Raw genomic sequence first — 25,231 nt, forward strand, 5'->3', positions numbered from 1 at the left:
CAGAGCATATATGGAATTATGGCCAAGAAGACAGAGCTACTGTATGACTACTGATTTCCTCCTGTGATCTACAGTTCGTTGGTACTCAGGTGTTTGCACATCAGTCTCTCCACTAGACTGTGAGCTCCTATGGAACAAAGACTGTCTATTATTTTTGTATCCCAGGGCTCAGAACAATACCTGGCACACAGTAGCCACTTAATAAATGTTTATTTATTATAAATGACTCATCAACTAATAAGAGTTACTATTTTAGAAGGGACCAAATAGGATCTCCCTCTTTCTCTCTTCCTCCGTGCACATGCAGCACACACACATATATATGCATACATACTATCAATGCAATATTTCTGTTGATAAGGAAAAGGTTTAATAATTTCTATCAGTTCAGGTTGGAGGTAAGAAAAGAAATTTTCTTCGGTGTAGTCAAACCTTACTCAGTCTTTATGTGACAAAAAAAGAAGCACTCAACATGAAGCAGGTCAGAAGGACAATGACAAGCGAGCTAAAAGATATTTTAAATGATGATTCCGTGGCTCTATTTTAGTTCCTTCTTCTAGCCCTTCAGCAGGTTTACAAATGCTGAGTAGAATGACACTGGCACTCAGAATATGGTGGAAGAATTATGACAACTTCCACACAAAAAGGTGGGGAAAGAAAATCTCACTAAGTGTTAAATAAATCTTTATTTTTAGCTTAAGAGGGTATCACAAAGGTAGGGGACAAATCTAAACAAACAAAAAAAGATGACACTTAAAAAAAAGGGATGAGCTCATTGAATAAAAAAGGAGAGAGAGAGAGAGACTTAGAAATGAAGAAACTTTAAAAGGAAAAAAAATAATGGCAAGAAGAAGTTATTTCAACAAGAGACAGTGAATGTCTTTACACACCAGAACTAATTAACAACCCATATGATTTTTTTTTGCAATCATGTAAAACATTTTTACGTTAGTTATGTTGTGAAAGAAGAACAGAACCAAAGGGAAAAAACCACACACACACACACACACACACACACACACACACACACAACAAAAAAAAAAAAACCAAAGTGAAAATAATCTTCTTTGATCTGTATTCAGACTCCATCAGTTCTTTCTCTGGAGATGGATAGTATTTTCCATCATTAATCTTTCGGAATTCTCTTGGAACATAGTATTGCTGAGAAAAACTAAATCAATCATAGTTGATCATTATACAATGTTGCTATTACAGTGTCCTTTTGATTTAAAAATGACTACTTGCATTTAGAAGATCTACAGCTTAACAATTTTCCATTACCAAACTTTCTTTTTTCTCAATAGTGTTTATTTTTCCAAACATATGAAAAGATAGTTTTCAACATTCATTTTTGAAAAACTGTGTTCTAAATTTTTTTCCCTTCTTTCCTTCTCCTTTCCCCAAAACAGCATGCAATCTAATATAGGTGAAATGCCTCACCAAACTTTAAAAAGATGATGATTTTTCCTGTACATATCAAGAAAACTATGAATAAGTACTCTTCTACTCCTTAACTAGTCCTTGACTAAGTTATAGAATCAGGCTGTTGGTTCCCCCCCCCCCCCCACTCCACCCACCATGGCAGCTATGATTGCCTCAATAAGATTTAGCAAGTTGAAAAGTCAAGATTTCCCCCGATGGATCTGATTCCTCTGTTGCCCTTCATAATGATTAATTAAAACAGAGGAGGAGCATGGGAAGCAATCCTACCTTCAAGGATTTGCCTCTTTGGAGGTTTTCAGGCAGAGGTCAGATGACCTTTTATGTCTGGTACATTACAATGAGAGTTGCTTTCAGCTTAAGAGTTAGGCTAGATAGTCACTAAGGTCCCTTCCAATTCCTCAAATTCTGTGACAAATGACTACAGAAATCCATTCATGTTCCCACTTAATAAAAAGGAAATCCAAAGACATAAAAGTTCCAAATCAACAGAAAAAAATAGCTCACATGAATTCAATTATCATCTTTATGACACATATCAAGTCTCTCTTGACTTCCATTAATACATCACTAATGAAATGTCCTCCCAAAGACATCTCAAATGCAATATGTCCAAATCAGAGTTTATTGTTTTTCCTCCCCATATCCCTTCCTCTACCAAATGTCTGTATCACTGCTGGCAGCAATGCCATCCTCCCCATCACGCAGACTCACAAGCTCAGTGTCACATCCAAAGGGGAAAGAATTTTGAAAGAATCTAAAAGATTATGGAGTGTTCAATTAACTCCAAAAATGTTCAGGAAGACAAAAGAAACATGAGACCATAATGCATATTTTATCACCTCTAAAATTTTTATAAGGGTACACAGTACTTAGAGACATCCCTGGCCCATAGTAGGGACTTAAATAAGTGTTTATTATCTGTCGTAGAAGGCATTCTTGGCAAAATAAAACAAAACAAAACTTTTTTTGAGAAAGAAAGAGCAGGCTCTTTGGAAGGAATTTCTTACCACAGATTATAATATATCTCCATAGTCATACAACAGATTAAAAAAAATGAAATCATTCCACTGTGCCTATTTTTTTGTTCCCCAAAAAGAGAACAAAATGCATTTTAACAGCTCTCCTCAAAGTGTTTCCCACACTGTTAAATCATACAAAATTCATCAACAGCTATGACTGTTACTATTTTGTTACTCTATCAAAGGAAGCATCCAATAGGAAGAAACGTTTACTAAGGATCTTGATGGAGAATGGCTTGCACGGCATCCAAATGAAAAAAAGGAATCCCTCTCAGGAAAAAGATGAAGCACCACATGCTCTTATCTGCAGGTGGAGGACTGACTGATTACTAAGTCCCACATGATTACAGGTCTCCTTCGTTTTTCTAATGGCCCACCAGAAGATACTAGCTTCAACAGCAGACACTGGAAAAACAAAGTGAATAAATAATGCATATTACCCAGCAGGGTAAGTGCAGCTGACTAGTGCAGTGGATAGAATGTCAGACCTGGAGTCAGGAGTTCACGAGTTCAAATCCAGCCTCAGACACTTCCTAATTGTGTGATGCTGGGCAAGTCACTTAACCATATTTTCATGGTTTCCTCATTGGTAAAATGATCTGCAGAGGGAAATGGCAAACCGCCCTAGTATCTCTGCCAAGAAGACTCCAAATGGAGTCAAAAAGAGTCTGAAATGACTGAAAAATGATAACAAAAATTTTCCAGATTATGATACACAGTTTGATTTTACATACATGCATGCATAAATGAATAAGCATAATCTGATGACCACTGCAGAAAGATCCTGGGCTAAATTCATTCCTTAAAAGGAAGAAGAGAGTGGGTGAGATAGGAATGTCACTGATTCTATGCTCCTGAAAACAAAAACCTATCTTTTTAACACTGTTCTTAACCTAGTGATTTAAAGGGCTGTGAATGATGGGCCACCACCCTCTCCAAAGAATCAAAAGGCACTGACATCATCATGGGCAGGTAAGAGTGTCAGTCTATTACTAAGGATAAGCTGAAGGCAGGAAGTAATGTAACAGACTTTCATCCACCAAGATGTCTGATTGGAAAAAAGAGTCGATGAGAACTGCAACAGCGAGAGGTAACAGATGGATAGACCAAGGGCTCTGCTGCCTCTCAGAGAGGAAGGCCTCCAGCACCCTGGAGAGATCATCCAGGGATGGTGGACAGGATTCACAGAGAGATGGGGTGGCGAGTTTGCCAAGCACGGTCTTGAGCGACGAGCTCAGAGGCTCACCAAGACACTCCAAGCCTTCTCTGTGAAGTCATGGAGCACCGTGCCTGTAAAATAATAATGACCAGGGCCCAGGGAGGCTGCAACCTCAATGACTTGCAAAAAGACATGGAAGAAGACCATTTGGGCCCTCAATAAGATGGAGGCAGTCATGCTTCAAGTGGCTCAGGAGAAGTTTATGGAAAGACACAGATGACAAGTACAGGGGGAGGGCCATCTGTACCCACGCCAATTAAAGCACCAATGTACCCACTTAGGCATATTTTCCTTCTAGATTGTGAGTACCTCACTCTGCATCTAGAATGGGGCTTCCTACGTACGTATCAAGCAAAGTGCTTAAAGCCATCATTAACTTGACCATCCATTCCTGGAAAATATTGTGAATAAAGTATCTCAAAATAGAGGTTTTTAGGAAATGAAACAAGGAGGGTTTCAGGAAAATGAATTAGCTGCAAGGCAAAGTTCAATACCCAACAGATTTTAAGAATGCTAAAGGCTTAGATTTCTAATTACTACTTTGTCATATTTTTATGAACTACAACAGTTAATTTTCCTTTCCTCCAAACTACTTCTTCACCTTTGCTATAAATAGTGAATGCTTTATGTCAAAACTTAAATTTAAAGGTAAAATGCTATGCTATTTGTATTCTCTGTATGGTTGAGCCCTTTCTCAGATTCCAGGAATCCCTGTGAAGAAAAGATGAAGGGGCTTCTAGGAGGATGAAGTGCAGGCCTGAGGAGGCAGTGTTTCAGGGCTAAGGGCATCCCTGAAACATGGCACCCATCTGTACACCTGGGTAGCACTCGGGATACGGTACAGCACCAAGGGGTAAGGCCTACAAGGAACTAATCAAGATCATCAAGATGGCAAGAATTCCCATCACCATTTTCTACAAGCAGAACAAAGAGGGCTCTGAGATATCAAAAGAAGCTTCCCAGAAGTCACAGAGGAAGGGAGGAAGAGGAAAATGCACAAGCCAAGCACCGAAGTCATGCCAAAGGGATAGAGGAGGTCCAAGGGCTTCTAGACAACCAAGATTTCCTGAGCCAAAAGCCAGTTTGTGGAGCCTGCCTGAGGAAATCTCTGCTCTTCATCAAGTCTCAACACTATTGTCTTGAAACTCAGACCATCCCAGGAAAGACCTGCAGTTCCTACAGATGTGGGTGCACATCACGGACGGCAAATGAGGAGTAAGGCAGGTGGTGGATTAGTGGTCCTGAGCTAGCAATGGGCTATTCACCAGGGGAAAAGACAAAAAGGCAGGTCAAACTTCCGTTAGAAAGGTGCCCATGCGCCCTCCACACTGCTACCAAAAACATCCTCCTACAGCACACCTCCAACCAAGTCCCCGTGCTGCTCAGAACCCTCCAACAGTTCCCACTGTCCAGAAGATAAAAGACAAAGACCCCAGGTGGTCTTCAACCTGACTTTATATTCTTGCTGACAGTCCAAATGGAAAACCAGATAGGTCTCCGAGGCAGACTCTCTCTCCTAGAGTTCCGTCTCGTAGCCCACAATGCTTGCAGAAGAACAGAGCAGCCCAATGTGGGATCCCAGACACTGTTTGCACGATGGAGGGAAGAGACACTAGTTAGAAACCAAGAATGGACAAAAGGATTGGAGGAACGCAGGAGAGGCAGACATTGTTAACCAAGTCGTCAAATTTTTCCAAATTGGATCCTCACTCAGCACTGAGGCAGGCAGGGAACTGAGGCCTCTAGTCTCACTGACACTAATTCCTACAACCCTGGGAAAGCCAGCCTGTCCTTTCTTGGCTTGGCCCAGACCTGGTTTTCAAGTTGAAGCAAAGTGACAAAAATCTATTAGCGGACAATTCATTCCCATGATCGGTTCTTCTCTTCTTGCTGGAAGGTAGAGGCAAGTGTCTGTTTTAAAAGTGTGTCAATTTGTACAAAGTAGCTGCTCAATTTTTAAAATGTACATAAATTTTGGATACTAAATTATTATAGTACCTTAATGATAATCTAACAATTGAGTATTCTATAGTACACAGGTACAAAAAAAGCATCTGGTACAATCCCCTCATGTTACAGACAATGAAACTGAGGCCAAAGGAGGCTCCCACCATCCTTATTTGAACTTTCTCCAAAGTGAAGACATACTTCTAGAGAGTCCTCTTCTTTCCTTTCATGGACACAACCAGCGGGGCAAGTCTAGTCAGATATAACCTTCTGGGATTTCTCTTCCTTTTTGCTTTTTCAACTTGCAAACCCCTCATTTCTTCCAATTCAAGTTGCTGATGTTTTATCTACTGATTAAATAAATAGTACCTAGATTAATAGTGTAAGGTAGAGATTTGGCTCTAAAATTGAATTATTTTTTTGAACTCTCCTCCACTCTACTTAAAACCTTTTGGTTGGAGTGCCAGGCTCAGACTGAAAACCCTTTTTGGTTTGGCCACCCTGTACTATTTCAATCCCTCCCACTGAAGTATAAGCAAAATCTTTATTTCCTCTAAAAAGTCTCATCAAGTGAGCAAAGGCCCAGACACTAACCAGAATATTCATGTTCCTTAATCAATATATTGTTAATAAGGCTGGAGATCAAACAAGAGTAACCAATGGCTGATCCTTTAGAGTTCTGTGTAGGGTACCCAATTCTTTATTCCAATACCCATGATAAAAGGATCTTGGCTACCCTGTGTGAAAATGACCTTCTTTTTGTTCTTACTGGGTAGTGTTTAGAAGTTTTCAACTTTAAAGTACCAATTATTCTGAGGGCTTAAAATAAGACAAACGAAAGAGCCCTCCCTTAAGAATGCCAGAGTAATGAGTCACTGAAGAAGACTTAGGGAAGTGGGTAATGTAGTAACCAGAGCTGATTTGATCACTGCCTCGAGTATATCAGTCTGTCCCTTCTGCAAACAAATGAAGAAACTGTGCCCGTGACCCATTCATGCAAAGCTTTGAAGCCAGAGGAGATAGGGATCCTACTTTTTGGCTGATGCATAATTGGGGATGTGATATTCTTCTGTCCTACCCAAATCTTGGTGACCCCATTCAAGGTTTTCCTGGCAGAGCCACCCAAGGGGTTGGCCATTTCTTTCTCCAGCCCATTTTACAGATGGGGAAACCTGAGACAAATGATAAAAAATGACTCGTCCAGGTTCATATAACAAGTAAAGGTCAGAAGCTTGGATATGAATTCAGGTCTTCCAGACTCTAGGCCTGGCACTCTCTAGCTGAGACAATAAAAATAAATAAATAAATAAACCTGAGGAAAGACAGCAGCCTCACTGAGAACACACTGCTACCATTAAGCCTCCATCCAGACATTAAAGGGTTGAAATGAGGCTTAAGACAATGTGATTAATGTGATTTACAAAAACTGAACAGGCCAAGAGAAATGGACGGGGAGAGGAGGAGATTGAGGGGAATTCAAATCTCCAGAAGGAAAGAGCACAGAATAAAAGAAACAATACTGGACCAGACTAGAAATTAGGAAACCTGAGCGCCAGCCCCTGCTCAATCCTCCCTCAGCTTGGGCGACCAAACAAAGTCAGCTTCATCTCCGGAAAATGGGAGGGGTTGGACTCTCAGCTTCCAAGATTCTTCCTGCTGAGGACCAAAAATTCCATTGGGAAGAAAGTTTCCATTCAAATGATATTTATTAAATTTAATACTGTACAGAAAAGGCCCATATTAAGTTTTTAGGAGGACATAAATCTTAAATCTTAGCTGAGGCCTCCTTAGACCTTATGGTCTACCAAGACTGACCCTGACTTGGGGATCACAGACAGGCTCTCTGCACCGTCAACTTATTTTTTAAAAACACAGTTCATTTTAGAATTCCAACTTAAGATCTGAAGGAGAAGAATAAGAATATATAGCATACCTATAAAGCTCTAATTTAAGGTTTACAAACAAAGTTACAACACTCCTGGGAGGTAGGTGCTATTATTATCCCCATTTTAGAGAACTGAAGCACACCAAGGTAAAGTGACTTGCCCAGAGAACCATAGTTACTAAGTGTCTGGAGGTGGATTTGAACATGGGTTTTCCTGACCCTAGGCCCAGTGCTCTATACACTGCCATCACCTAGCTGAAACAACCAAGTATTGGCTCCCAGCGAATGGACAGAGCCTTGGCTTCCAGGCTGATGAGAGTGTGAAATCTGTGTTGGGAGATATGCAAGCCTCTGGAAATGGATCAGATATGCATGGACCCCCGGCTCCCCCATGACATCACAGTCACACAGCTGCCCCCCAAGACTTAGAGGTGGCAGGCCAGGGGACACAATGTGGGCTTCTATGCGCTTACAAAGAGTGACATTAGATCGTGTGATCAATATATTTAAATTCCTCAAAAATCTAAAGATTTCTTAATCTCAAGAAAAAGGCATAATCCAATCTGACACTTTCACATCATAACTCACTTGAATCAACGTCAATGACTTTTTTAGGACAGAGGATAACTGGGTCTGGAGTCTGGAACACAGGAAGGCTGCCTCAAACCCAGCCTCCGACACTCAGCAGCTATGAGATCCTGAATTAGTCACCTCATCTCTGCCTGCTTCGGTTTCCTCAGCTGTAATTACTCAAATTGTTGTAAGGATCAAAAGAGATAATAATTGGGAAGCAATGAACACAATATCTGGCATGGATGCTATAGGTGCTATGTATGTTAGCCATTATTGTTATCATTCCCCTGTAATCATTTCATAATATACTTTAAATGGCAGTTCTATTTTTAAATTTTTTAACTTATTAATCTAACTTGCTTTTAATTCTTTGATTATTTCTTTTAAGATCATTAATCGTGACTAAGGCGTTCTTTTATTTATTTCCATTATGGTTATCCCCGATTCATTTCTATGACAAGTCAATTTCCCCACTATCTTCTTGTGGATCAGTAGTCCCCTCCTAGGGCCCAGGATAGGAAGCCTCAATGGATTTGGAATCAGCGGGCCTTCTGTTCTTTACTAGGCTTGAGAGACTCTGAGCCCTCAGTTCCCTCACTCATGAAATGAATTGGATGGACTAGATGACTTCTAAGATCACTTTTCAGCTGTGAACCCTTCATTCAGTCCAAGGCAGAAGGCACCAAATCTCTGACCTTCACTCCAAAACTTTATCAAGAAGCCAAAGAAATTCTAAGTGTAGTTCCCAGAGCCTAAAGTCAGGAAGTTGGGGAAGAGGAGGAAGCTCAATTTGGGGGTGTGGATTGAGAATGATGGAAGACCATGTCCCAGGCTCCCCACGCTCACTTGCCCTCCTGGCAAGTAAGCCAGAACTCTTGAGGAGTGAAGTTTCCAAGACTAATAAACTGCCCTCCCCTTCCTCCCCAAACCAACCAAAAATCAGGTAGAGAACTGAGACTAACCCATCCATGAACACTGGGACCAGCCATAACGACAAGCTTATTTCCTGGAAATATCCTATTATCAATTTTAGTGTTCTGTTTTTAGGTTAAAAAATAAAGTAAAAGTGACCCAAGTAAGTTTATCATTCTTCCAACACAGCTCTGTTGGTAATAATTATCCACTCTCCTCTCTTGGGTCCCTGGATTTAACAAATGCCCATCTCAGGAATCAGTGTTTCCCAGCTGTGAGAGTAGAAGATCCCTAGAAATCCACCCTGAAATTAGACAAGAGCATCTCCTCAACTCAGCACACACCAGACACAGACTTCACCCGGGGGGAGATGAGAGAAATCAGACAATCTGTCCCAATACGAAAAACGACAACAAAAGCTCAAAAATCTCCATGGGAAAATTCAATTCTTCTCCACCAACTTCATTTTTCCATTATCTTAATCGCAGTGAAAGTAACTACTACATAGATTATGAAGGTGAAATTTCTTTAGTTTATGATCTGATGACTAATGCACACTCTGGACTCAAGAGGTACAAGAGGGTGGGAAGGGAAGCCGGAGTTTCTGAATTCTGAGCTAGGCAAGAATAAGAAGCATCTAATGGAGATGTAACCTGACAGTGATAGCGGCCTAAAGTATCCCATTTTGTAAAGGGGTGTCCTATTTTTCAATTAACCGGTCTGTGAAGAAGAGATTTAATCTCATATCCTGTAAAAGAAAAGGTTTCATGTTCCAAAGGGCAACAAATAGCAGTCAGACAAAAGAAACTAAATTTTATAGATGCCCAAATCCAGGTCTCTGGGAATACTGAATTCCTCCACTTTTTCCCCAATTTCCTTTTCTAGAGAAACTGCCATGACACTGGATTCTAGTTCATGTGTTTTGCCTAAGTCCCAAAGGTTGCAAGTGTGAATTCTGCCTCAGACACTTCCTAGTAATTCAAGCCTGGGCAAGACCTTAAACCTTAAGCCAACCTTGGATTTTGTTCACTTTTAAGTAGGGGTAGTAATATCAGCTGTCCCGTAAGGTCATTATGAGGATTACATAAGATAATACAGATGTAAAGTGTTTGGCAAACCTTAAGGCGCTACAGAAATAGAAATTATTATTACTGCTGCTAATAATACTATTATTTAGCAATATGCTAAATCTCCATATTTTAATCTCTCTCTCAGTATTTTCTTCATGAAATTCCCAAGCTATGAGATAAAGGAATCCTTCCCTAAAAAACATCTAAAATACTGAAGAAAAGCCGCACAAGCAAGATTCCGGCTGTGTGCGTCAGTTTCCTACACAACTGACCTTTGCAGAAAATTCTAGAATCCCCAAAGTGGTCATCTAGAAGCATTTAGCAAGAGCCAGAGTCTGCTGGGGCATAAAGAAAGGCAAAAATGCAGTCCCTCCCATCCAGAAGCTCACTGATCCACCAACGAGGAGGAAGGCAATGATATTAAGACATAGAAGGGGGAAAGGACCAGGAGGTGAGAAGGGGGAGTGGGATGAGGGGATGGCCCAGAAAAGTTGGGGAGGCTGAGCAGGGCAGCCCAGAGACCTGGAGCAGGATAAGGGTGTAGGGAGTGCAGTCCTGGCCACCAGGAGGGAAGAAAAGGTAAGAAAGCAGCTGGTCTGGAAGGAAGGGGCCAGGCTGCTCCCAACTTCCAGTGCTAAACAAAGGGCAGAGAGGGGCCATGACATGGCAGGCCCTCCTTGACCTCTTGCCTCTGACCCTGTGGCTCCCTCTCTCTTCCCCCTTCTCTCTAGGTTTTTGGGACCCCTTCTCTCCTGGTCCCCCGTTTCCTTTCTGTCTCTTATCTACAGTTGTCCTTGGGGCTCTATCCTGGGTCCTCTGCACTACTTTGGAGATTTCGGCAGCTCCCCTGCCCACAACGGTGTCTCTATACAGATGATTCTCTGATCTACCTTGTCTGCCTCAGTTTCCCCTGCTGCCTACCAATCTCCTCTCCCACAGCCTTCAAACTGGATGTCCAGGAGACATCTTTCACTCAGAGCTCCCAAAACCGACCTCCTTTTTTCCACCTTCTCCCTGTCCCTAGCACCGAAGCGGGCCCTGCCGTCCCTGCCCACAACTCTGTCACCCTCAGCCCCTCTCCCCCAACCCAGTACGGGCCGGCCTGCTGAGTTTGCCTCTGAAACACACCTTGGTCCCTCCTCTGACACTGTCCTCACCCTGCCGTGGGCCTGAACTACTGCAATGGCTGTGGGAGGTCCGCCTGCCTCAAGGCTCCCTCCTTTCTGGTCTATCCTCCTGCATCCCCTTCTGATTGTATCACCCACTCAATAAACTCCCATGGCTCCTTATGGCCGTGGGATTGGAGACAACAGCTGATGCTTTGAGTTCTAAGCCCTTTATAACAAACCCCTCCTACCTTACCCAACTACACTTCTCAGTCCAGGGACCCTGGCCTCCTGACAGTTCCATGAACAAGACCCTCCATCGCACAGCTCCGGGCATTTTCTCTGGCTGTCCCCATGATAAGATCTGCACCTGCTGGGTTGCCTGGCTCCCTCCAAGTGTCATCTACAACCCCACCTTCTACAGGAAACCCATCCTAATAGCTCTTAACTCTCCTGCCTTTCCTTTGGATTATTTCTGATTTATCTGGTATAAAGCTTCTTTGTATACAGCTATTTGTACACTGTCCTTCCCACTAAACCGTGAGCTCCTTGAGGCTGTCTTTAACTTTCCTTTGTATTTCCAGTGCTTAGCACAGTATCTCTATGTAGTAAGCACTTAATGTTTCCTAACAAATTATAAAATCTCAGGCTAGAAACTGAAAACCCCAAAGGATCAATTTATGTTTTCCTCACCTTTATCCATTGAAAACAAAAGATGCAGAAAAGTTAATTTGGGAACTGGGCAAGTGGTTAACAAAGTGGTGTCTTAATAACGGGTTCTGGATCTTTTGATATAACAAATATAGGATGAAGAGATTTCCTGACCATAAATGGAGTCTATCTAAGGAAGGACTGTAGTTGCTGGGAATGTTGCAAATCAAATCAAAATGTTTTAAGCACAAAAAGGGAAAAATAGTAGTTCAAATACCCACAAATGCACAGAAATAAAAAATCCATGAAAGGAGCCAGTAATAAATCCAATGGCCTTAAGTATTGATATAGAAATACCCCCAAGTTAAAGCAACAATCAGGAGGAACTAGATATCCTAAAACAGGGACTCGGTGGAATGAAATCCAGGCCTGGACTATGGCTTCAGATGTGTCTATTTCTGAAGAAACAGGACAGCTAAAGGGGGAAGGAGTAGTAGGGGAGGGAGGCATTAAGAAGATGTGCTCAGAGAAAGAAATCCAGGAACCAAAACAATGAAGCAGAACAAAAAGTATCTGGATGAAGGTCAAAAAAGGAAGAAAAACACATGATTTGTCTTTGGTAAATACTACAGACCACCTGCAAGGAAAGAGATGATGAGTTTGGGAGACACAGCTTGCACATCAGCTTGCATACAGGCACAATTTAGCAGTTCTGGGTGACTTCAATTCTACTGAAACTCTTCCAAAAGCAGAGCAGCTAATGCATTCTGATGTGTTTTAGTGATAATTTAACCCTTCAAAAGGTAAGGAAAACAAGGAGGAATTCAATTCTAGATCTAATTCTCACTAATATGGAAAAGCTAATGGCTAGGATGAAAATGACAGGAATTCTAGGGGAAAGTTACCACTCTATCCTCAAATCTCTATCAGAGAAGAGGAAATCTGAATATAGTCTGATATACTCTAGATTTGGGGGAAACCAGATTTTAAAAAGTTCAGAGGAAAGACAGGTAGACTCCTATGGAGTCAAATGCTACTGGGGAAGTCAACCCAAATGAGATAGGAGGTGCTCCAGAATGGAGACATAGAGAGAAAAACAATTGCAATGTGAAGGAAAACTGGGATGTCAGAAGAGACTTTCTCATCCTTCATTTTCAGTGATATCACGTGTGAGATCTAGACTTGTGCATGAGTTGGATTTCATTGCAGCCCACTTGCACAAAACTGTCACTCTCTCTTCCCAGTCATCAAAGTCCTAGGAAGCCCAAAGTCAGTCATCCTGACTGACTGATGCAGGGAATGACCCAGGTGTCTGACTGAACTCTTAAGTGTCTGCTCCCACTTGCCTTCCTTGTTCTTATCAGCCCTTTCCTCCAGAGGCAGTCTTCACACGCTGGGCAGACATCCCTTTACCTCACCAAAAAACAGATTTTAATATGAAACACACATGTAACAGAAGAATTTCAAGGCAGGATATGTGAAAGTAGTATCAAGGATGCTCAGAATGAGCTGAAGCTGCTCTGAAAGAAGTAAAGGACAACAAATATCGTTGGGTTGGTTTTCTGGGAAGAACAGAATGGCTATAATGGGAGGGGGAAAAATCTCAAAGAAGGGAGGGGATCTTTTCTTAGGTTTGCTGAAATAACTGACAACAGAGAGAAGGCTAAGCTGTTTGACAGTTATTTTATTTTCTTGCATAGGTGGATAACTGGAATGAGGAAATGACAGTTGGGGAGTGGCAAGTCCACAGAAATGAGCAATAGTGAGAGTACCCCAATGCTCTGGAATAATTCACACCACCAGGCCCAGAATTCACATCCTCAGGTCCTGAAAGAACTGGCAGGTGGAAGCCACCTGTCAGTGACAGGGAAGAGATCGGAGACAAGGAAAAAGGTACCACAAGACTGGAGAAGAGCACAGATTATGTTGATTTTCAAAGAGAGGAGAGAGAACCAAGCCTCCAAGCTACTGTCTAATGAACCTGGCTTCAATTCTTGGAAAACTTCTAGAAGGGAAAGAGATGCTAGGAAAACATCCTGATGGAGAACAGGTGCTCCAGAAAAGCTAACGTGACTTCAGCCAGAACATCTCGGTGACTGTTTTTTAACAATATTATTAAACTGGCAGAGGGCAACGCTGTAGGTATAGGTTATCTATATTTTAGCAAAGCATCTAATAAAGTGCTCTAAACCACCATTGTGGAAAAAGATGGGGAGAGATGGATTAGAAAATCATAAGGGGCTGAAAGAGCCAGACTCAACGCATCACTGGACATTTTTGTCAATCCCTTATATAAAGGCAGAGATGGAATCCTCATAAAATCTGAACGTGATATCAGTATCCAAAAAGATCTGAAAAGGCCAGAGCACTGGGATGAAACTAACAATATGAAATTCAATAGAGATAAATGGGCAGACAACAATTATCCAGAATGAGACGGGAAGGTTTTAATTGACATCAGCTAATGCCATCATGAGCTGCCTTGAGAGAGGCCGAGCTTCCACAAATAGAGAGGTGAGAGTATTATTATGTTCTGCCCTCTCAGATCTCCTCTGGAGTCTTGTCTTTAGTTCTGGAGGGATCAAGGTTTAAGGATGACACTGACAAGTTAGAATGCCCAAAAAGGGCAAACAGGATGATGGAGGGCCCTGAGTCACATGAGGACAGGTTAAAGGAATATATTTAGACTGGAGAAAAGACTCTGGAAGACACGAAGACAGCTGAACGGCCATCAAACAGACAAGGGATTCCATCTGTTCTATTTGGCTCCCAACCTTGCAGAGCAAGGGTGTAAATTACAAAAAGGTAACCCTCCTAATGATCAGAGCTGTCCCAGAGTGGAATAAGGCTGCCTTGAGAAGCAGGGACTCCCCATTCTCTGCATGACTGCTTACTATGTGCTAGTGGGGACTCCTCGGGCACTCGGGCGGGCCCTACCACGTCTCAAGTTCTAGGCTTAGCTCCTATTACTTCTCGACATGCACTCTGTCCAATCTAAATGGTCAGATTTTCCCACATCTAGAATTCATGCTTTTTGCACTTCCAATTCCCAGAAACCTCTGCTTGTTACAAAGCCTTTATGGGAGGGAACTGTCCCCCACCCTGAAACAGGGGATAGCGTCTCTGAGCTTTCTTGAAATTATTCTAAATTGCCTCTGTCTGAATTTACTCTAAATTACCCTTACTGCCATTGCTCCCTGAAAGCAGGAGGTCCTGGAATTGTTTAGTTTTTGTCTTTGGGGCATTGTGGACATAGCAGACACTTAATGTTTGCAATATGAAAGCACATATATACATATGTATGGGCGTGCACTTGTTCATACTTGTGCACATACACACAAACACACATTCATTTTTCTCCCTGAAGGTACTTCTTGCAGACATTTTGCAGAAATAAATTCAAAAAATAAACTCAAGAACATCAGTGCCAAATTTATTGTTGCAGCATACTAGAAATAAAGTGCAATATCACTAATGTACAGAGTTTAATAATTGGGCTTTATTAACCATAGGGGAAAAACACATAAAAAAAAACAATGTTGATGTAACAAAATGAAAATTTAAAGCACAGTAAAAATAATATTTACTCCAGCTCTCTTAAGTATACAGAATAAAAATGCTCAGAGCCAAGAGGGGCCCCAAGTAGTGGGCTCAAGGATCAGAATTAAGAATCAAAATGGTTGGCATTCTTCTCCTTTATAATTAAATATATGACTATTGTTTAAAGCTAATTATCAGTACTAAAATCTTTCATGCTCAAATTTAAATTTTAAAACTATCTACTCAAAATACCCCATATTATAAAGTTTATAAACTTAATTTTGAGAAATATTATTCAGTGGGAACAGCTTATATTTATAAAGAGCCTAGCATTTAACAATTTAAAAAAAAAGCTCAACTAGGAAAATCTTTGTACTTTCTTTCTTAACCCTAATTGCCCCTCAAAAATACTTTCATAAGCTTCTGCTAAAATAAAACTGAATAAGCAAAAAAAATTCTAATTTTAATATATTAAGAAAAGTAATAAAGCAACCAAGCTTTCTGGCTATAATGAAGGACAAATAACAACATTTGAAAACACTATTAAGAAGTTAACAACACATTACTAGGTTGTGGGAACAAAAATTAAATCATGATTAAGGGTGTAGAAACCATAGTAGACAACAATCCACTCCACTCTAAAGACGGTTCTTAGGATAATTACAGTAACTTATTCAGGCTGAAGAGCAACTCTTTTAACCAGATTGTTCTAATAATTATTAATGTTCATGACAAATTCCTGTTTGTACTGTCTTGCAGCCTACTCTACTCAAGAGAAGAGCCTTCTCTTGAGTAATACTCATTTTAAACTCTTCAAAAAATGTAATGTTCCATGTCTTACAATAAACAGAATATATTGATATTAAAAAGATGGACTTTAAAGATGTCAAAAGATGTAACTTAATGGAAAGAGAAGTACAAAGAACTCTGACCTTGCACCACCAATCTAGAATTATGCAAAGAAATCAAAAATGCTCATATCTACCAGGAGATTCCATTGCTGGGACAGTAAATAAAAAGAAAAAAGCTCCATGATACCCAAAGCTACAACAGCACCATTTATGGCAACAAATACTGGAAACAAAGATGATTCCCATTGTATGGAGGATGGCCAAACAATCGTGGTATATGAATGAAATAAAATATAACTGTGCCATAAGCAACTATAAACCTAATGAATACAAACAAAGCAGCGTAGAAAGACTTATCGCAACTAGTAAAAAGTGAAATAACCAAAACCAGAAAAAAAATACACGACAACAATAACATTATAAATAAAAACACAAAACCAACAGCAGCAACACAAAATAACTTAAATGAAATACATGCAAATTATGACCAAATTAGAGAGATGAGAAGCCTCTCTCCCTTCTTTGCAGAATAAGCACATTTTGGAACTCTGTGATATAGTTGATTAGTTTTGCTGAAATTTTTTTCTCCATATTTTAAAGAAGTCTTTATGGATGAATGAAAGCAGATTGGGGGAGGATTATCAAAGGAAAACTAAGTGAAATGAAAACAAAATTATCAATAAAAATATACTTTTCAAAAAAGTGTGATCCTTTCTCAGTAAGAAGTTTGAGACCATTAAAATATTTTTTTCAATTTCCTAAATGCTTCCAGTCTAGTCTTCCTGTTCAACAATGGGCTCATTTGTCCACTTACTATGTTTATCCAAAATGGACATATAATAAACTAACAGGTTCTAAAGTTTGGCTCTCAAATTGAATACCATACTATGGACAATAGGAATTCTTTATCCATTTGATTTTTTCTCTAAGAACACTTACGTTATGTATGTACCAAAACATTTATATTTTTGTAGTGACAAAGAACTGGAAATTGAAGAGATACCCATCAAGTGGGGAATGGCTGAAAAAGTTGTGGTATATGAATTTCATGAAATAGTTATGTGCTTTAAGAAATGATGGGCAGCTAAATCATTACTGATTAGAGAAAATACAAATTAAGCCAACTGAGATACCACTTCACACCTGTCAGATTGGCTAAGATGATAGGAAAAAATGATAAATGGAGGGAATGGGGGAAAACTGGGACATTGATACATTGTTGATGGAGTTGTGAACTGATCCAACCATTCCAGAGAGCAATTTGGAACTATTCCTAAAGGACTATAAAACTGTGCATGTTCTTTGATCTAGCAGTATCACTACTACTCACTATCCCAAAGAGATAAAAGAGAATAAAGGATCCACATGTGCAAAAATGTTTCTAGCAGCTCTTTTCTGTAGTATCAAGGAACTGGAAATTGAGTGCATTCCCATCTGTTGGAGAGTGGCTGAATAAGATGTGGTATATGAATGTAATGGAATCTTATTGTTCGATAAGAAATGAGGAGGAGGCAGATTTCAGAAAAGTCTGGAAAGATTGACATGAACTGAAGGTGAGGGAAGTGAGCAGAACCAAGAGTATACTGTACACAGTAACAACAAGATTATGAGATCAACTGTGATGGACTTGGCTTTTCTCAAAATCTTGATGATTCAAGGCAATTCCCATAGACTTGGGATGGAAACCACTATTCTCAAATTGAAGCAGAGTATTTTTAGCTTTTTTGTAGCTTTCTTTGTCCTTTTTTTTTCCCTTTTGGAATGATTTTTCTTGGACAACATGACAAATGTGTACTTATGTTTAAAAGGATCACACATATTTAACCCATATAAGACTGCTAGCTGTCTTGGGGATGGTGAAGGGAAGGGAAGAATAGAGGGAGAAAAAATTGGACAAAGTCTTACAGAAGTGAATGTTGAAAACTATCTTTACATATATTTGAAAAAATAAAATACTATTGAAAAAATTTTTTAAATAAAATGATGAACATATAGATTTCAGAAAAATCTGACTCACATGAATTGATGCCGAGTGAAGTGAGCAGAACCAGGAGAACATTGGTCACAATAACAGCAACATTTTACAATGATCAGCTATGAAAAACAGCTCTTTTCAAGAATACAATGAACCAAGACAATTCCAAAGAATGCACGATGGAAAATGCTATCCATATCCAGACAAAGAACTGATATAGTCTGAATGTAGATCAAAGCATACTATTTTCACTTTATTTATTTTGAGTCTGTTTCTTCTCTCACAACATGACTCCTACAAAAATGTTTTATGTGATTATGTACATAATAACCTAAATCAAATTGTTTATTAAGGAGGAGGGGACAGAGAGAGGTGGGGAGAAAATCTAGAACTCAAAAAAAATTTTAAATGAATGTTAAAAACTGTCTTTACGTGTAATTGGAAAAATAAAATACTATTTTAAAAAAGAGTCCATAGGTTAAACTATTTTGAGCTGATATAAGTCTGAGGCAGGATTTAAACTCGGGTCTTTTTAACTCCCCTTCCCACACTCTATGGTCTTGGCTTCTCTGATCTCACTGGTTCATAATCCATTTAGAGACAGGATACAAATTCTCAGCAAAAAGCTTTCATGTCTGCTTTTCAGCCTAGAAAGACATTCTTCTTCACAAACTCTTCATTCTGGTTCAATTGGCTTCCTCCTTCCCCAATTATTAGGATGCACACTCTCCTCATTGCTCCTTGCCCATTCATTAGGAAGCACACTCTCCTCGTTCCTCCTTCCCCATTCATTAGGAGGCACACACTCCTCATTTCTACCTCCTGTGAGACCAAGTTGAGCTCAGCATCTTTTCCTAAAGGAAATCTATTCTGATCACCCAATAAAAACTTTGTATCTACTTTGAATATAGATATAATTATGTTTCTACTCAAGCCTTCTCTCCTCAATCCATTAACAAGTATTTAAGTGCCAGGTATTCTTCCATCAAGAAAAGCTTTTCCCCGAGGAAACACAAGCTCTGGGAAGCCCAGGACTGCTCCTTCATCTTTTCAGTCCTCTGTCTAGCCCCATGCCGGGAACACTGCAGGCTCTAAAGAGAGGCCAGCTGAAGTGAAATCAACTGCAGCTTGGCAGAAAGGGAGCCTGCATTCAAATGTTCCCTCAGCTCCTTACCGGCTGGCCGAGCCAGTCTAAGTCCCCTCACCTGCCAAAGTCTCTGCTTCCTGATCTGTAAAATGGGGACAATCTCTCTAGTATGTAAAATGTTCTGCAAACCTGAGAGCATTATGGGAGTGTCCCTTATTATCATAAAGATAGCATCAAAGAACAATCCGCAGCTCCAAACAAACAAAGTCTGTTCTCCCTCTCTGGCTGCATCTCCCACTATGGATCAAGTATAACTATGTGTTCACATATCACGGAGAAGCCATGGTCTGGTTGGCCGGCTGAAGGAAAGCTTCTGGGAAGTCCTGAAATCTGGCCCACAGAGGAATCCCGAAGGGGCAGGCACCCAAGCATACAAAAGGCAAGGCAGAGACTGGGAGAGGTGAGCACAAGGCCTGCCAGAAGGCTCTGCAGGGCAGGCAAGGCTGGGAATCCAGATGGGATAGACTCAGGGGCAGTCAGCCGAGGGCAGGAGTGCGCACAGCGCTGTACCCTAAGTGCAAATTGGGTCTCAGAAGAGCTGGGTGATCAAATTATTTTGCCTCAGTTTCCTCTTCTGTAAAATGAGAAGGAAATGGCAAACCCCTTCAGTATCTCTGCCTAGAGAGCACTCTGCTAGGAACTGAGAATAGATGGATGAAAAATATTACAATACTAGCCTCAAGAGGCTTATAATCTAAAAGGTAAGTATACAACAAACTTGGCCGAGCTACTACAAGGAGAGACGGGGTGGGGGTGGGGGGCATCAGACTATTAGATACTATTCATTAAGATCACCTAAATTCCTTTTATCTGGACACCCTTCCTCAAGCAAAGAGATGATGTTTAAATAGATGGGTGTGCAGACTGAGAAGTTCTACTTTCCAGTGCCAAGGGAGGAACATGAGAAACCAAAGATAATCAATGTCTCTCCCTCCTGCACCTGATCGCTCCTGGCTGACCTAAAGCTGAAGAATCTGGATCCGGGATGACTTTCACACAGTAAAGAGACTTCAGAGAGATGTTGCCCCCAAACAGATGGCTGCTAGCTTCTCCATCTTAACAAAAACAAAAGAAAAACGTTCAAAGACAGGATAAACAGTCAGAGGAATGAGGCTGGGACTGCCAGAATCCAAAGCAAGAAAGCAAAGCAGGCAGAAAGCTGACAAGGTTTTTATTCTACCTGGCTGTCTTCACTTTCAGGCAGTGGCCCAATTATCCCGTTAGCCTGAACTTCCTGTCCAGCTCAAACACCTTTTTGGTAGCTCGGGAGGGGCCTCCAGTAGGCTAAGCAAGCAGACCTCTGCCCAAGACACCTGAGCCCAAGGACTCTGCCAGCTCCATCCCTTTCACTGGTACTGCAGGCAATTGGCCAAAGCCAAATGCCCTCAGTGCATCCCTGGGGGGTGGAGATCAAAAGGCCACTTCCTTCCCTCAGGCTCTTCAAGATAAGTCCCATGAGTCACCACCTTCTAATTCAGATGAACAATCACTCTCCCAGAGTCAGCTTGGTAGCAGAAACTTGAAGCTAGAAAGTGAATCCTAGGAAACGTCTGGTTTAGCCTAGGGCAGCTTGGACAGAGTCAGAATTCTCTCCTGGCACCTTCTCAGAGTTACAAGAATCCCTTTTTGGCAGTTTGTTAAAACAATTAGTCAGATAAGCAAGACTCAAAAATCCAGGTAAAATAAAACAAAACTACAGAGACTGAGAGACAGACACAGAGAGATAGAGGGAGATAGAGGAAGACAGAGACAGAAAGAGAAGGAAAGAGAGGGGAAGGAGAAAGAAGGGAGAAGGGAGAGGGAGAGGGAAAGGAAAAGAGAGGGGGGGAAGAAAGAGAGGGAGGGAGAGAGAGAGAAAATGCAACATTATCTCATGGTTAAGCTATGGAGCAGGTACTAACTATCTAACAGGAATACTACTGTTAAGCATTCTCTTTCTTACAGCTGATTACACATGATGAATGTGCGATGCAAGGCACATGATGAATTTCTTATATTCCTATCATAATAAAATCTTATCTTTTGTTTTTCATCAAAAGAAGAGTTATGAGTTTGTATTTAATGTTCAAATACCTCTTCCTTAAAAGGATTAAAAAGGAATACTCTCAATCATATCCACAATTCAAATGGAATTATTTTTGTCATCTTAAATTTTACCTCTTGTTCAGTTCTTTTAGTCACGTCTGATTCTTCTTCTCGATCCCTCTCGGGTTTTTGGTTTGATGTTCTTGACAGACACATGAAGTGGTTTGCCTTTTCCTTCTCCGGCTCATTTTACAGATGAAGAAACTGAGATAAACAGGATTAAGTGACTTGGTCAGGATCACACAGCTGGAAAATATCTGAGGCCAGAGTTGAACTTAGGGTTTCCTGACTCAAGGCCCAGCCTTCTACTCTGAGAAGGTGGTTTATTCATCTGTCGTTCAGTATTGATCCTTTAAGCCAATCTGCAGAATTTCAGTTTAGTGCCAGTCAGTCACACGCTCATACACAGCTGAGGGCATCCTACCAAAGGGACATGTCTAGAGGCTACGGATTTGAATGATACTGTCAAGACTTAGAACTTTGGGGGAACTCCTTTTCAAACTGGCTTCAAAGTCCCTTGGAAGCCTCATAAAAAAAGTTGCTGTTTTTCTTCAGACTGCTTCTTTAAACAATCTCTAATTCCACTGGAGACACCGTTCAATGTTGCCAACTACATATACTCTCTAGGCCCCTGAGTTCCATTCATCTTCAACTGATGATGCTCTCCTGCCATCAGGAACATTTGGGAGGATGTGGTTTGGATCTAAAGTCCTCACTGAAGGGATTCAAAATTCCATGAGAGAAATGAGAAACGTACTTTGGAATTTAAAAGCAAACAAAGAATATTTCAAGGTAGCTTACTGCGCCAAATGAGTGGTGCAGACAACTTTAAGGGCGGTTTAAAAAGGGAGCCTCACAGAGAAGGGGAATATGGTCTTTATGGGAAAATGTTGAGGAAAAGGAAGACACCAACCAATTGTCTAATTGGGGGCAGTCAGGTGGTAGAGTGAAGGAATCAGGAAGACCTGAGTTCCAATGCAGCCTCAGACACTTACTGTGTGTCCCTGGACAACTATTTTTTGCCTTAATTTCCTCAACTGTAAAATGGGGATAATAATAGTATTCACCGGCAAGGTTGTAAGGATCACATAAGGTAATTATAAAGCACTTAGGCTTGGCATATATTAAGCGCTATATAAGTGCTAGTTATTATTGTTGTTATATAATTGCTCAATTGTATAATTGAGCAAAGGCCCCAAAGCAAACATGTGGATGCCACATTCCATCAAAATGAAGGTTGCAGAGAAAGATAAAGGATTACTAGGAGAAAAGTGTAAAGAGGTAAGTTGAGGCCTGAACCGGCAACAATCCCTATCAAGCTACTTTGGCAAGGTCTGAAGGGCTTTCTTTAGAGGAAAAAAGTAGAAAGGGAAAGGCACATGAGGAGTTTCTGCCTCTCCATTGCATCCCTTACACTTGAGTTTGACCCTAGCCCCCCGAGGCCCGTCTGAGGCTAGGCCAGATTCTGACAGGCCCTCCCAGCCTGGAGAGACTCCAAACCTGGGCCAGGTGACAGCCAGACGGCTGCAGGGTGATGAGCGTTCTAGGCCAGAGCGACTGTCATCTCCTCAGGCAAAGAGAAGATGCAATCTCTTTCAACAGAAGAGGTGCCCACAAGGGCAAACTGGCAGACTCTCCCAGAGTTATCCTCCAGTAAGGATGGACAGACTACTGCAAGATGACCGAAGCAGAGAACCTGAGCTACATGGAAAGGAAGGGATGGCTTCAGCAGGAATCTTTGTGGAGCAAGAATGGACGGAATCTGGTTACTGTGCAGGAGAACTGGATCCGAAAATGAGACCAAGATGTCGAGGCTTGGGACATGATGACACACAGAAGTGGCCCTGTCTTTTTGTCTTTTGTGAATTGGAAGAGAGGAGGGATGAACTCAGTTTGGCGTGAGCCCTGGAACATCCAAGCAGAACTCATCTGAGCTGAGCACAAGCTCTTGCACAGAACAAATAAACCTTGAGTCAACTAGTGAGCCCAAGAGTTGGATGCTGAGCATCTGGAAATCTTAGAATCACAGAATTTTTTAAACTCAGAGACTTTAGAAATTATCCATCCGACTCCTTCACTTGACTGATGAAGAACTGATGCCTTAGAGAGTTTTCCACAAGGTCATTCAGACAATTAAATACAAAGCCTGGGCAGACCCCCAACTTCCTGATTTCTGTCCTAGGATTTTTCCTATTGCATCTGGATCAAGGTGAGAGCTGAGAACAGATGTGCCCTCCTGGGGCTACACAACCAGCCCGGACCTCCCTCCTGAGCCGCAGCCATGAATCTCCACTTACCCTTAGTTGCCTGATCCGGACATCCAGGCAAAGCCAAGTCAACCTGTCTTTCCACGGAAAGTTCTGCACCTCCCTATTACTGAGCAAAGAACCACCATCATCCTAGTCTTCCGAGCTTGAACCTAAGTGTTACCCTCAATTGCTCCCTTGCCCTTACCCAGCACTCTCCTTCCTCTCCACGGCCTTCTCCCCATTAGGCGGCTGCTCGCCTGCTCCAGACCCTCATCACTGTCCCCTGGATTGCGGCAACACCTTCAAGTCCCAGCCAGTGCTTCCTCCAGTCAGTGGCGGAGGGGATTTTCCCAAGCCTCCTTGCTGTTCAGTGAGCTCGATTACCTCCTTGGCATTTAGAACTGCTTAGGCCCTTCCTGCTGTCCAGTTTTTTTATACCCGCCTCCCTTCTATGCTCACTACCATCCAGCTAGCCCAGTTCATGTGCGGGTGCGCCATCTCCCCCTCCATGCCTTTGCCATGAATGGTCCCCATGCTTCCGACACTACCCCCAAGCCATTCCCCAGCTTCGGTTCAGATTCCCCAGTGGGCAACAGTGCCCTTTCTGGCCACCCTCCTCACCCCCCGAGAGCCAGCTCATGCTTTCCCTTTTAGATTCTATACATGTCTTTAACATGCAGTTATTTACATACATGCTATTTCCCCTAGCACTTAGTAGAGCAGCTTGAATCAAGTAAGCAATTTTAATATATTTTTGGTGACTGACTACGGGGATAAGGAGGTGGGGAGAGAAGGGAAGGGAAAGTCAGGGGAGAATATGGCTGCTGCCACCAAAGCCAAGGGAAAAGAGAATTTCATGAAGATAGTAGTGAGTGAATAGTAGGTGAGGGAGGACAGAAGCCAAAGCAGGATGATTAGGGAACCAGTGGCCTTGGAGACTCCAGTTTCACAAAGAAAAGGAGAAAGTCAAAGTGCAAAGGGTCGGAGGAGGAGGCCGGTGATGACAAATAGCTGTGAGTTGGAGGCAATGAGCAAACTCAAGCAGAAAAGGATGGAAGTTGTCACAGCCTTTACACACAAGAACAGAAGCAAGCGATGAGGAGCTAGCAAGACTAATTTTCTGGTGTCCTTCAATAACTGCCCGTTGCAAATATACTCCTAGAACAAATGTCATTCGAGTCATCCACCATTCTCTTCCTGTTAAACTAAAAGTCTGGGATTAAACTAGTAAAGCCAAGGGCCACTCCAGAGTAAATTACTTTGCCTTATCATATTAAACTGTTTATTTAGCGAGCCTCTAAAAACCAAACAAGGGAAAAACAACGCTTTTAAAAGCTTAGTTTTTATCGTGAAACATTCTAAAAACAAATATCCAGGTGCAAGAAGGAAGTTTAATTGGGATCCAATTCTTAAATTGGCAGCAGGCAGACTCTGCAATTACCAAATTCAAACTTATTTGTGGAACATCCTTGCTCCATAGTTTGGTGGCACAAGTCACTTTACCTTTGTTTGCCTCAGTTTACTCAAATGCAAAATGGGGACAATAATGCAGGGTTGTT

At 41.4% G+C, this 25,231-nt stretch overlaps 1 protein-coding gene and 1 long non-coding RNA gene across 6 annotated transcripts in view; one reads left to right on the top strand and one right to left on the bottom strand.

Moving 5' to 3' along the window:
• Positions 1-21,640, bottom strand: part of TNRC6B (trinucleotide repeat containing adaptor 6B) — a 194,224-nt gene extending 172,584 nt beyond the window's left edge. For all 5 annotated transcript variants that reach the window (XM_031939131.1, XM_031939137.1, XM_031939129.1 and 2 more), the window contains exon 1: positions 21,496-21,640. The gene's annotated coding sequence lies outside the window, so the exon portion shown is untranslated. The remainder of the gene's footprint in view (positions 1-21,495) is intronic.
• Positions 10,370-13,702, top strand: LOC116419396. The gene is made up of 2 exons (XR_004229699.1): positions 10,370-10,519; positions 13,526-13,702. It is a non-coding gene; the product is annotated as an uncharacterized LOC116419396 (long non-coding RNA).
• Positions 21,641-25,231: the final 3,591 nt, after the last annotated feature.

Source organism: Sarcophilus harrisii, chromosome 5, assembly GCF_902635505.1.
Source record: "Sarcophilus harrisii chromosome 5, mSarHar1.11, whole genome shotgun sequence".
Lineage (NCBI taxonomy): Eukaryota > Metazoa > Chordata > Mammalia > Dasyuromorphia > Dasyuridae > Sarcophilus > Sarcophilus harrisii.